This window comes from Tursiops truncatus, chromosome 3, assembly GCF_011762595.2.
Source record: "Tursiops truncatus isolate mTurTru1 chromosome 3, mTurTru1.mat.Y, whole genome shotgun sequence".
Lineage (NCBI taxonomy): Eukaryota > Metazoa > Chordata > Mammalia > Artiodactyla > Delphinidae > Tursiops > Tursiops truncatus.
Window position 1 is genome coordinate 150118410 of NC_047036.1, and position 12203 is coordinate 150130612.

A 12203-nucleotide genomic window follows, 5' to 3' on the forward strand; every position below is an offset into this window, starting at 1 on the left:
TCCTGGTCCTGGCTGGAATGCTTCCCATAGGATCCTGACCTCTTCCAGGTGGCCACCTCACCCAAGGGCCTTCCCAGAGCCCCCTTGACCTTCCCTGTCCTTTCACCCTTAGGTAATGAGCTGCCCATCTATTCTCTGGTTACTCTCAGCTCCTGGAACGTGAATCTGCCAGAACCAGATGCTAAGCTGGGGGAGAGTCAACAGCTGCCATCCTTGAGATCAGGGAAAGGGAAGAGTTATTGCCCCTTGCCAAGGGTTACTGTGTCTCGTCCTTGACAGGGCCCCAAAAGCCAGCTCAAGGCTTCTCGCCCTGGGGTCTTCTCGGCAAGGCCAAGGTCACCCAACAGAGTAGCAGTCAGGTCATCTGGCATCCCCTAGAGAGAGAATCAGGAAGGGTCCTTGAGGTTCCTGGTGTCCTAGACCTTCCATGTCTCTGCCCAACAGTCACGGCTATCTATTTGAATGCCTTCAGAGACAGTGAGCTTACCACTTCTCTGGAAAATCATCCTCTTGCTGGACAGTGGCTCCAAGTCTGCCCCCTAAACTTACTTTTCCCCCAGTCCTCTGGGAAAACCTGACTGGACACCTCTCCACACTGCCCCTCCACTCCCAGTGATGGTCCCAGCCTCAGCACTCGTTGGCTGTGCAGTGGGACAGTCTCTCAAGTTCCCCACCATTCCTGCACCCCCCCCCCATATTTCCATAGTTCCCTCCCTCTTGCTCCAAATATCTCCAGCTCTTCCCTGAGGCATCCCTGACGTATCATGCAGCTCTGAGGGCAGGAAACAAGGTTCCAGAACCTCCAGGGTTCCCAGCCTCACCCAGCTAAGTGCATGACCTTAGCCAAGCCAGGAGGGAGATTAGCAAAGAGTCCCCACCCTCTGCTACATCTGGTACCTGGCAGGATCTCAGTAAATGTCTCGGGAAGGAAGGGGGGGAGGAGGAAGAAGGAAAAAGCATCTCTGAACACCTAGGCTCTGAGGGCATTTTACTGACACCTCATTCACTTTACCCGTTGAGACAGGGTGGTGACGGTTCCCACCTTCCAGGAGGAAATGGGACGAGGCCAAGGTCACACAGCCAGTGAATGTCAGAGCGGGGATTTGAACCCAGCCTGTTCAATGCCGAGCCACCCTATGCCGTGTCTCTCTCTGCCCTTCCTTCCTTAAGGGGAGCACAGGCTCCATCAATGCTCCAGCAGTGTCAGAGGCTACTCCTGAAAGAACATGCATGGCGGCTGCCCTCTTCCCGCAGAAGGAAGAGATTGCGGCTAAGAGGAAGATGCGATGAAAATTTGGGATGGAGGAGGGAGCGCAGTGATGTCTCCAGATAAGAACATCGCATTTCGTGAGCCCCGTAGCTTCTCGGGGCTGGCTGGGCAAGACCTCTGTTCTGCCCCAAACCACCCTCCTTCCAGAAGCCGCCGCAGCCCTGGTGTAAGGAGCCATGCTCTCCTCCTTAGCCAGTCACGGCCCAGTAACCTACCCCGGGTGACTCTGGTATTTAACAAGAGCCAAGGGACCCACGGTGGCAAGGGAGGAAGTGTGGAGCGCCTTCGTTCAGTTACTCCATGAACATTTATCATTATTATAGATCTCACTTACTGAGCTCCCACCGTGCGTGTTGTAGGTTCCAGCAGTGCAACTCCGGGCAAATCAGTTCTCCTCTCTCGGTCTGTTTCTTAACTATAAAATATGCATTGTTCTACCGCCTGCCTTAAAAGATTGTTGGAATAAATAAACAGAATGAGTAAGCCCTCAAATAATGTTTGTTACTACTGTTATACTACTTCTATCCTGACGACAACACAGCTCAGAAGGTCCTGTTATTCCCGTTTCCCAGAATAGAAAACTGAGGCTCAGCGAGGTTCAGGACTCTGCTCAAGGTCCAACAGGGAGACCTGAGAGTGATACCAGACACTCTCTTCTTACCGGCTCCATCTTCACTCCCAGCAGCATATCAGGGACCAGGGGCTATCAGGCACATCAGGCCTGATCCCTGGTCCAGTGGGGGAAGATGGACACATAAATAGTTACAACTGCATGGAGTAAGGGCTGTGATGGAGGGCCTAGGGAGCAGGGAGGCAGGGGGTGGGGAACAAAGGAGACGTCCTAAGCCAGCTGGGGAGCCCTGGGGAGACTGCATGAGAGGTGACCTCTTAGCCAGGTCCAGAGGGTGAGATCTATATATGAGAAGCAAACTACAACAGTGGTAAGCACATGAGCTCAAAGCCTGGCTCTGCCCCTCAGCTGTGTGATCTTAGAGAAGTCAGTTTGCCTCTCGGAGCCTCAGTTTCCTCATCTAAATAGCTTAGTAACTGTGAGACTGTACCGATGAAAATACCTATCTGGCACCTGGTGGGCATTTGTCATTTACAAAGTTCTATCTCCTTTCAGTCTCCAGATGCTTATTGAGTGCCTCCTGATCCTGGATGCAGGGTTATGATCTCATTCTCAGGCAAAGATGTTCAACGAGCTGAAGCGACTTGCCTAAGGCCACACAGGTTCAGAGTCCACCCTGTGTTCACAGAGCACTTACAAAGAGCTCGTCACCTTGGCAAATCCTGTAAACATCTCTGGGAGGATGAAGTGATTGCGTCTATTTCGCAGATGAGGGAACAAAGACCCAGGACGGTGATCTTGCATGAGATCATCAAGAACCCCCCTTGACAAGGTCGTGACCCTGCCCACTCCCATCAGAGCACCTCTGCCACCAGGCCCCGAATAAAGCCCCGGACAGAGGCAGAAGTCAACACAGACAAGCTGGTTCCCAAAAAAGGGCTTTATAAGTTGATTATTTTATGCCCAGGTCCCATTTTTCAGAGGAAGTAAGATTATCAGAGTAGGTTGAACTAGCTGCTCACAGACACAGGATGTTTCTTCACTTGTGAAATAGAAATGAAAAGAATCCTACTGCTTGCTATTCCTCCGGCCTCAGGTAGCAGAGCCCTGTCCTGATTTACCTCTGGGACTCACCCCATGCCTCTCACAGCCCGTGAGGTTAGAACGGCGGGGCTGAGCCGTCACCCCCAGCTGCAGGCACGGAACCCAGCAGGGCTGGCCAGCATGTCACAGTTCCCCAGCTGCAGCATTTGGACCCAGACCCAAGACTCTTGGTGTCTCTAACGGGAAAGGAAACCTCTTTCCATGGAGCTGCTGAGAGAAGAGGACGGAAGCACAATGCTGGTCTACCCAAGAGTGAGGGTGACACAGGGAGCAGAACCAAGAAACAGACACTGCATCCTGGTCCATTGTCTGATTGAATGCAGCCTTGTCTTTGGCTTAAGCAACCCTCTAGAATATTTAATTATAGAAACCAATAAATGTCCTCTTCTCCTTAAGCCACATTGAATCAAGTTTCTGATACTAGCAACAGCAGAAACTTGACAGATACAGTAACCCAAAGCGGAGCTAAAATATCACATTTGCCATGAGAGAATACAAGAGAGCACTAACGTCTTAATGGTAATAATTAAACAAACAGGAAAACAATCAAATTAAATAAGAGAGTTTTATTTATCTAGAAGGAAGTACTTAAGGAGAAAATTATTTATTTAGGGAAGCATAAAGGGAGAAATGGAGACTCCTGAAATTCTGAAGAAGGCCGCAGGGCAGTCAGAGGGAGAAGCCATCATGCATTGAGTGCTAACTACGTGTTAGGTGCTTCTCCAACTGTGATCGCGTTCCAACTTCAAACACCCAGCACAGTCGGTGGTTATATACCCACTTTCACAAATGAAGAAACTGATGTTCAGAGGAAATAGACCCTGAGCCAAGCACACGTGGAATTTGCACCAAGCTCCATTTCATGCCAAGTCCAAGGCTATTTCCTCATCAAGTAAAGCATTCAACACTAACTTATTAAGAAACTATGGAGCACAGGACCCCAGGATGTCTCTGTGGTCACAGGCTCTGTTGCTCATCATATGAACACAATAGAAAGTACCCAAAAGTGGAAATCCAGGCCAGCACCAATGGGGACAGGGCTCCAGAGACAGCCTCCAGCCCCAGCCACTTCTGGAGTCTCCAAAGGACAAGGTAAAGGTTCAGGACTGTCTGACTGCAGAGCCTGTGTATGTCCTATAGGACCAGCACAACTCCTGTCTTTGGAACTGACATACTCTCTGCTCTTGAGAAAAGCACAGTCTTGCCTGAAAACCCTTTGACTCTTCTTTCCATAAACAAGGAGAAATCCCTTGCAGATCATTATACAACCTCTACCCAATGGTTCAAATGAAAGGCAAATCTTCTGTAAATCTCTTTAAAAATTCCATCCAGAAACTGAACCGATGGGAGACTCAAAGAACTCAGAGCCACACAGGGTCAAGCTGGACCCAGCTTAGCCAGCACAGAGCATGGGACTACCATCGAAGGGGCATCTACTGTGGCACCCAGTGTTGGACTGTGAGTTTTCCTGATGCCCCAGTCCTCTAGCAGGGAAGTAGTGCTGGTCTCCATTGCACAGATGAGAAAATGGCAGCCCAAAAAGGCAGAAGCACAGAGTGACCCAGGGCAGAGCAGGACTTGAACCCAGATCTGTCTGCCTCCAGAGACTGTCCAACTCTCACCTCACCACCCTTGCCAGCACACTGAGAAGCAGTAACCAGGCAGGAGCAGAACTCAGCTCCAGAAGAGATAGTTCTTTTTTGCTGCAAAAAGAAGCTAAAAGCCCCCCTCCCTGGCATCTGCAGAATACAGTTGCAGGAACGCTAAGGAAGAAAGTCACTCACATTCTGCCCTGATATCCTCAGAATATACCGCGGTGCTCTGGGAACATGTCTCCTTAGCCTCATAAATAATTGAGAACCAGTGCGTCCTGTGGCATTTCCACTGAAATCATCACTCACCCACACTCTGTGCTTCCGACAGAGCCAAAGAAATTCTTTCTGATTTTTTAAAAATGCAACCTTTTGTTGAAAGCAGTTTTTTGAATTCAGCCTCCACTGAGCACCTACTCAGTGCCATGCCCTGTCTTAAGCCGTGGAGACAAAGAGATGACCTGGACACAGCCCTGCCCTCAGGGAGCTCAGATCCTGCAGAGAGGAGAAAGAGAGACTCAACAGACTATTAGAACTGCCACCATGTAAATTATTTACCAGAATTAGGAAAAGAGGTCAGTGTCGGGATGGGGGGAGGGCAGGCAGGTAAGTGCAGACCGGACTGGTGGGGCTGTGCCTTGCAGGGGGACAGGAGGAGTCAAGGCTGGGCCCAGGGCAGTGCCACACTGGAGAGAAAGGTGTTCTTGGAAGGGGAGCCTGTCTAAAGGCAGAAGGCTCTGCTATGAGCCATATGATTCCTCCATAACCCTCAGGCCTTTGGTCAAGCTATTAAACTCATAAAATGACAAGTGTAATGGGTTTTTCATGGAGATGGAGTATGTACCAAGGTGTGCACACCAGTAGCTGATCTGAGGGGACATGCACAGGTGCAGCAGTTGAAGGCCATGTGGGAAGAAAGCCAGGGGCATGCAGAAATCAGGGAAGGTGTGAACAGGCACAGGCTCTGAAACTGGCCAATTCATTAGTACACTCCAGCTCCCCATGTCATTGGCTTAATAATGGACACATGGTCCTATCAGCCAATGAGAGTCAGTCCTGGGACTTTTGCTGGAATGTCTAGAAAAGAGACTTTTCTCTTCCCCTGGAGCTGCTACTGATCACTGCGAGGGGAGTGCCTGCCTGAGGGAAGCCGACACAGAGGAAAGCATATTCTTAAAGGCATTATTTAAGCACCTCTGCATGACTGAAGCTCCCTCCACCATGAGATATTCAATTACACAAGCCAATAATTTTTCCTTTCCTTTTTAAAGGTATTTGAGATGGTTTATCACACTGGTGACCTCCAGGGTCGTGACAATGGGTGCAAAGACCTATAGGTGGAAGATGGCCAGTATGTCCAGATGTTCGCACTCAGTAGGTTGTGGAAGGAAATGCAGTTGTGTAGGCGGGTGGTGGCCAGGTCACAGAGGGCCATGATGTAAAGCCAAGCGTGGGCAGTGGGAACCAGGAAAGGACTCTAAGCAGGGGAGTGGTATAATCAGATATATATTTGTGGACTCACTCGGTTTATTCAAACGTGTTTAAAACCTAGAAAGAATTTCCCAAGTAGAATGCGAGCCAGTCATTTTTCTTCTCCAGTTTTTTTCAGCACAAGCGTGCTATCCGAGGTACTGAGATCCCCAAGAGGACCCTTCCAAGAAAGGGAGCTTGCTAAGTCTTGTGGGAGGAGATGGGCATGCTGGCTCATACATTCAAAATGCCAGCGAGTTCTAGTCCCTTGTTTCTACACAAATTGAATCAGGTCTGTGCTGTTTGTCTCCCTGCTCCCATAGACAGGGAAGAAAGTCTATTTGTGTATGGCTGCTCCCTGAAATCAACCTCAGGACACACACAGATCTTTTGTCCTTGCCTCTGCCTGGGCTGATGGAGCAGGGGACTAATAAAACTTATAGACATAAGGACTGGGTAATGAGTTCGTTGATACTGAAGTGTGCAAACAACCAGAATGATTAACATACTCATCTAGGATTGGTGGTAGATTATTGGCCCCAATTCTTCAATTCTTCTTGCATCCAAGTTCTTTTTCATATGATTCGTCCTTCTCATTAAAAGAACAAGGTGTATCTCCCCTTTCTTTGATTTTGGGCTTGACCATGCGACTTGCTTTGGCCAAAACATGTGGACAGAAGTGACAATGAGCCTGTTCCAAGCTTAGACATTAACAGACCCAGGCATTTCCACTAAGCTTCTTGCAGTTCTGCCATCACCACAAGGAGAGTTTGCATCAGTGAGGCCACTGCTGGGGGATAGTTCTCCATGTCCCACATGTGAGCAGAGCCACGACTGGCTACATAATTCTGCAGGTCCCACTGTAAAATGAAAATGAAGGGTCTCTTATTCAAAAAGTGCAAATAATTTCAAGATCAATAATTTCTATGTGCATGGCCCTGTGCAGTTTTACAGGTCATACACCCAGGAAGCCAGCCATGGCGGAAGCAGTGACAGCTTTTGTTTTAGACCAGGGGTGAACAAACTACGGTCTTCAGGTCAAATCCTGTCCATCACCTATTTTGATTTGGCCCTAGAGCTAAGGATGTTTTTACATTTTTCAATGGTTGAAAAAAATCAAAAGAAGAATACTATTATGTGGCATGTGAAAGTTATGTAAAATTCAAATGTCTGTGTTCATAAATAAAACTTTATTGAAACACACTCCTGAATATTTATTTATGTCGTGTCTGTGCTGCTTTCACACCATTACAGCAGTGCTGAGTCATTGCAAGGGAGACTGTGTGGTCCACAAAGTCTAACATGTTTACTTTCTGACTTGTTAACAGAAAAATTTTGCCAACCCTGTTCCCAGCTAGACAGAAGAGTCACTTAATCAATTCCTGCCTGGATTGGCCGAGCACCAGCTGAACCACAGACCTCTGAGAATGAGTGCTATTGTTGTATGTCCCCTGAGATCTTGTTGTCGAGTGTAACGTGGCAGTCGCTAACCCATCAGGCTGCAATCTAAGTTGAGGTTTCTCAAAGAATGGTATGTGGGATGATTTCCCAAGTATGTGGAGGAGACTCGCATGGCATTGAATTGCATCATAGGAAAGCACTGCTGTTTTCCGTTCTCTTTAAGTCATTTCATCAAGGAGGAAGCCTCAACTTGGTGCTGGTTAAGTCTTTAATGCTCTCCTCACTCCTGGTCATTCTTCATAACAGAAACAGAGCAGACCTTGAGCTCAGTATCTCTATCAGGTAAGGCATCTCTCTAGAATAGATATGAGTGTGATTTTCAACTGTGTTTCTTTTTTCTAATTTATTTTCTATTTCTAGCGAGCAGTACTAGTTTTCTATTTATGTCAGCGTGTTAGTTTCCTTTTTAAATGCAATTGTTGTAAAAATTGTGAGTTTACGTGAAGAAAAATTATAAAGGTGGTATTATTTAAATAAAAATATTGAGTAAATCATTGTGCAGATATAAGTAAATATGAGAAAAACATCACAGAGGTGGTGGACAAATGGCTGAAGTTTGGGAAGCACGGATACAGTTGATTTCTGAGGACCCCCCCCACCCCCACCCCGCATTCTCTGGTTGCAGAGCAGTATACTAAGCATGTTAAATCTGGGACAACCCTCCCTGATTCAGGCTCTATTTCTGCTGCTCATTGGCTGTTTAACTTCAAACAAGTTACTTGACCTTTCTGAGCCTCTATCCCATTTTTGCAAGATGGAGATGATAGTACCTGTATCCAAACTGTAGTGAACACTGTTCGCTGCCTACTAGCGTGCTTCCTCCTTTGGCCCCTGTGTACAGAACCCCAATTTTGTTAAGGAATCTACTACTCCCCCAAGTAACCACGAGCTTCAAGAAAGCTGACCCCAGCTCCAGACAGGGTTTAATTGCCCCTTCCCCTTGCCAGTGATTTCTCCAGAGGGTTGGACTAACGGATAAAAATAATAATCTAGAAGTCATCATTGCTTAGATGAGCCATGAGAGGCCTTTGAGAACATTTTGTAGCTCCTAAGAGAAAGTCACTGGAAATGATGTTCTCTCGTCTTTGCTTGGCTATTACTGGGTCTCGATGTGATCTCTGGAACCACTGTAGCCAGCTGCCTCTGATAAAGCCAGCACCTATACAAGAGAAGAGATGGGTGGACAGACCCCAGGCTTGAGGATGTTGTTGAGTTGCTGAACCAACCAACCCTGAAGCTAACCCTACCTCTGCAAGTAAAATATGTGGCCTTATAGATGTCCTTGTTTAATAAGTCAGTTGGAGATGGGGTTTCTCTCCCAACCAAAAGATTCCTAACTGGTACAACATTGGTATTTTATGTTCCAGGTTCAAACTGCTACATCAATACATCTACCAAATGGTCCACTTGGTCTGTGATTATTCAGACAGTCCTTTGCACACAAGCATCTGTAACAGAGACTTTCCATTTGTCAGCCGGTGTCCCTTCCTCTCTTCTTCCTTACAAGCAAAGGTTTTATTCAGGGTGGCAACGTGACCAGTTAAAAGACTACATTTCCTACCCTCCCCATGCAGGTAGGTGGGACCACATGACTAAGTTCTGGCCGATGATGTGAAAATGAAAGTGAATTTTGAGCATTCCAGGAAGGCTGCCCCAAGGGAGCTGATTGAGCCAAAGTACACTCTCTTCTGCCCTTTCTCTCTTCCTCTTCCTGCTGCCTCCAGGGGAACTGCGACGGTTGGAGCTCCAGGAGTCTTCTTGGATCACCTGATCTCCTTGAGGATGGAAGTTTTGTACCACAGAGCACAAAGATAGAAGGAAGCTGGGTGCTTGGTGAATGTCTGGAGCTTCCATACCAACCCTGCACTCTAACTTTACTTGCAGTAAAGTAAACCCTTGTGTGTTTAAGCCCCTGTTACTTTTGGGATTTCTGTTACATGCGGTAACACCTAATCCTGATACATATCTAATTGGAAATTCCTTGTTCTTTATCAAGAGGCTGATGTCTGCAGATATATAAAAGCACTGTTGGAATAATTTTCAGATACACAAAAGACCTAAGATTTAATATGATCTTTATTGACACTCAGCTTCTCCAAAGAAACGTCGAGCTGTTGGAAGAGTGAAAATGGATCATTTATGTCATACACTTAACTCAGAATGTAGTGCAGACAGAGCACCCAAACAGCGATGACTCCTAGATTATTATTGCTGTCAGCTAGTCCAAACCTCTGATTTGACATGTGAGGAAATGGAGACCCAGAGAGAGGAAGCACCTTGTCCAAATAATGTAGCCACTCAGCAGTGCAGGCAAGACGAGAATTCATATTTCTTCACTCTTGCTTCAGAGGTCTTTCCCCTCTCCTGAGCCTTTCTGCAAGGTAATGAGCTCCACCACGAAGGAAGTGTGCAAGGGGCCTTGGATGCCCACATCCTTCCAGGGATCCTTCTTGCAGTTTTCTTAGTCCATGAAAATCGCTATAACAAAATACCACAGACTGAGTAGCTTATAAACAGCAGAAATTTATTTCTCACAGTTCTTGAGGCTGAAAGTCTGAGATCAGGGTGCTGGCATGGTCAAGGGAGGGCCCTCTTCCAGGTCACAGACTTCTCATTGTGTCTTCACATGGCAGACAGGGCTAGGGAGGGCTCTGGGGCTTCCTTTATAAGGGCATTGATCCCAATCACGAGGACTCCACCTTCATGATCTAATCACTTCCCCCTCCCAATTCTATCGCCTTGGGGATCGGGAATTAAACATACAGATTTGGGGCGGGGGAAACAAACACTCAAACCATCGCATCTCTCTCCCAGGCAGCCAGCTCAGTTGAAGAATCTTTTAGTTTTCTTGCAAGTTCAGGATTCCATAACTTGTTCAGGACCAGAATGAAAAGGAAGGATTGAAAGTCCTTTCCTCTCCCATCTGTGTGCTCCCCGTCTCTGTTTCCATTATGCCTGTGAGTGAGTGTAATAACGTGTGATGGAAATGAGAACAAAAGTGGGAAAAGTAAAGAGTCTAGCCTTGAATTTTACCAAAGCCTGGAACACAAGTAGGGTGGGTTATGACATACTTCCTCCTTTCTTTGAGGTCTTAGCTTGCTTTCCTTTTAATTGCCCTGCCTCCTGTAGGGAAGATGGGAGTGACATGACATCAGGGTGGCTAACACAGCCATGCAAGAGGGTCTAGAGGTGTCCAGCCTCACTTGAAGACCTACAGGGAAAACTGGAAGGCTCCAGAGACTGTTTGGATGCAACCTCCCTCCTGGAGGACTGTTACTGGCACAACTTTATCAACATTTCCTTAGTGCTGTTATTAAGGCAGCCAGCTTGCCCCAAGCTGATGAATTTTAAAAGAAGCATAAAATAATTTTTTTTTTAATACTTTGAAGCTGAAAGAGTAATGAATGTTTAAAAGCTTGGCTCATTTGAAGCTTTTCTCTGGAGCAGATTAACCCATTCACTGATTAGGGGTCCAAAAAAATGATTATTAGCAGATTCCGAAAACCATGTTAGACATTAAGATATCTCTAACCATTTAATTCTTAGGAAAACCCTATGAGGCAGGAATTGTTGTCACACACCCGCCAACCCAGTCGTAACTAAGGGAGCTGGACTCAAACCTGGGCCCGTGAGACGGCAGCACACACTCTGGCCTCCATCCTGGGCCCTGCCGTGTTTGGTTCTCCACCACGGGGCCACCCTGGGATTCAGCCCATTTAGCGTGCCCAAGGACAATCTCCCATACTTGCCTGCCAGCTCTCAAACCTTCCAGCCTGGCCAACAAGGTCAGAAAGCTTTTCGGGGGGTGGGGAAGGGAAGAGAAGGGGATGCCGTGGGGCATCTGCTTGGGCATCTCCTCCGTTCTGGTTCTTGTTGGCTCAGAGGAACAGGCTGCTGAGCCCCAAGAGAGTGGAGGGAAAGCTGGTCTTGGTGGCCCCAAGGGCAGAACTAGAGACAGCAGAGAGGAAGCCCACACAAAGGCAGATTTGAACTCCATAGAAGTTCAGCTTCTAGCAGAACTGTCCAACTAGACGGGAATGAGTTGCCTGTCACTAGAGGTAGGCAAGCAGAGGTCATGCTGCCACCTTCCAGGAACGCAGTATGAAGAATCCCAGCCTTGGATGATCTCGGCACTCAGTGACATCAAAATAACCCTTGTTCCAGGAGAATGTATCACAATCAGCATTGTGTTAGCATGTACTGAGCACCTGCTCTGCCAGGCTCTGCTCCAGGTACCCAGCCAATCCCAGCAACTCTGTAGGTGGGAATCATTGGCCCCATTTTACAGAAGCTCAGAGAAGGTAAATGCTTGTCCAAGGTTACACAGCTTGACCCACATCCTGCTGTCTCCCACACCTGTGCTTCTGCCACTCTTCATCCTGCTTGAAGTCAGTCCCATTGGTGGAAAGCAGCCTTTCCACAGGGAAGAGAGATCTTGTCTTCATAATATCGAAAATCACTACTATTTATTGAAAATTTGCTACATGCCAGGCACTCTTCCATGCATTTTGCAGATATTACCTAATTTAATCCATCTAGTAAATCATCTTTCTCCATTGACATATGAAGGAACTGACTTCCAAAGTTGAAGTCACTTACCCAAGGCCACATCTAGCTGGTCAGTGGCAGAGTGAGCCTGACTGGGAGCTTGAGCTCTGCTTCATTTTGATACCTACCTTTCAGACAGGGGGCAACCCCAGCCACGAGGCATGTGGAACAAGAGGAGGACAATGAG

General features: G+C 47.4%; 1 long non-coding RNA gene across 1 annotated transcript; it reads left to right on the forward strand.

Moving 5' to 3' along the window:
- The first annotated feature begins 7652 nt into the window (after positions 1-7652).
- On the forward strand, positions 7653-9437 carry LOC117311933 (uncharacterized). Its single transcript, XR_004526136.2, has 3 exons — positions 7653-7750; positions 8836-9042; positions 9193-9437. It is a non-coding gene; the product is annotated as an uncharacterized lncRNA (long non-coding RNA).
- Positions 9438-12203: the final 2766 nt, after the last annotated feature.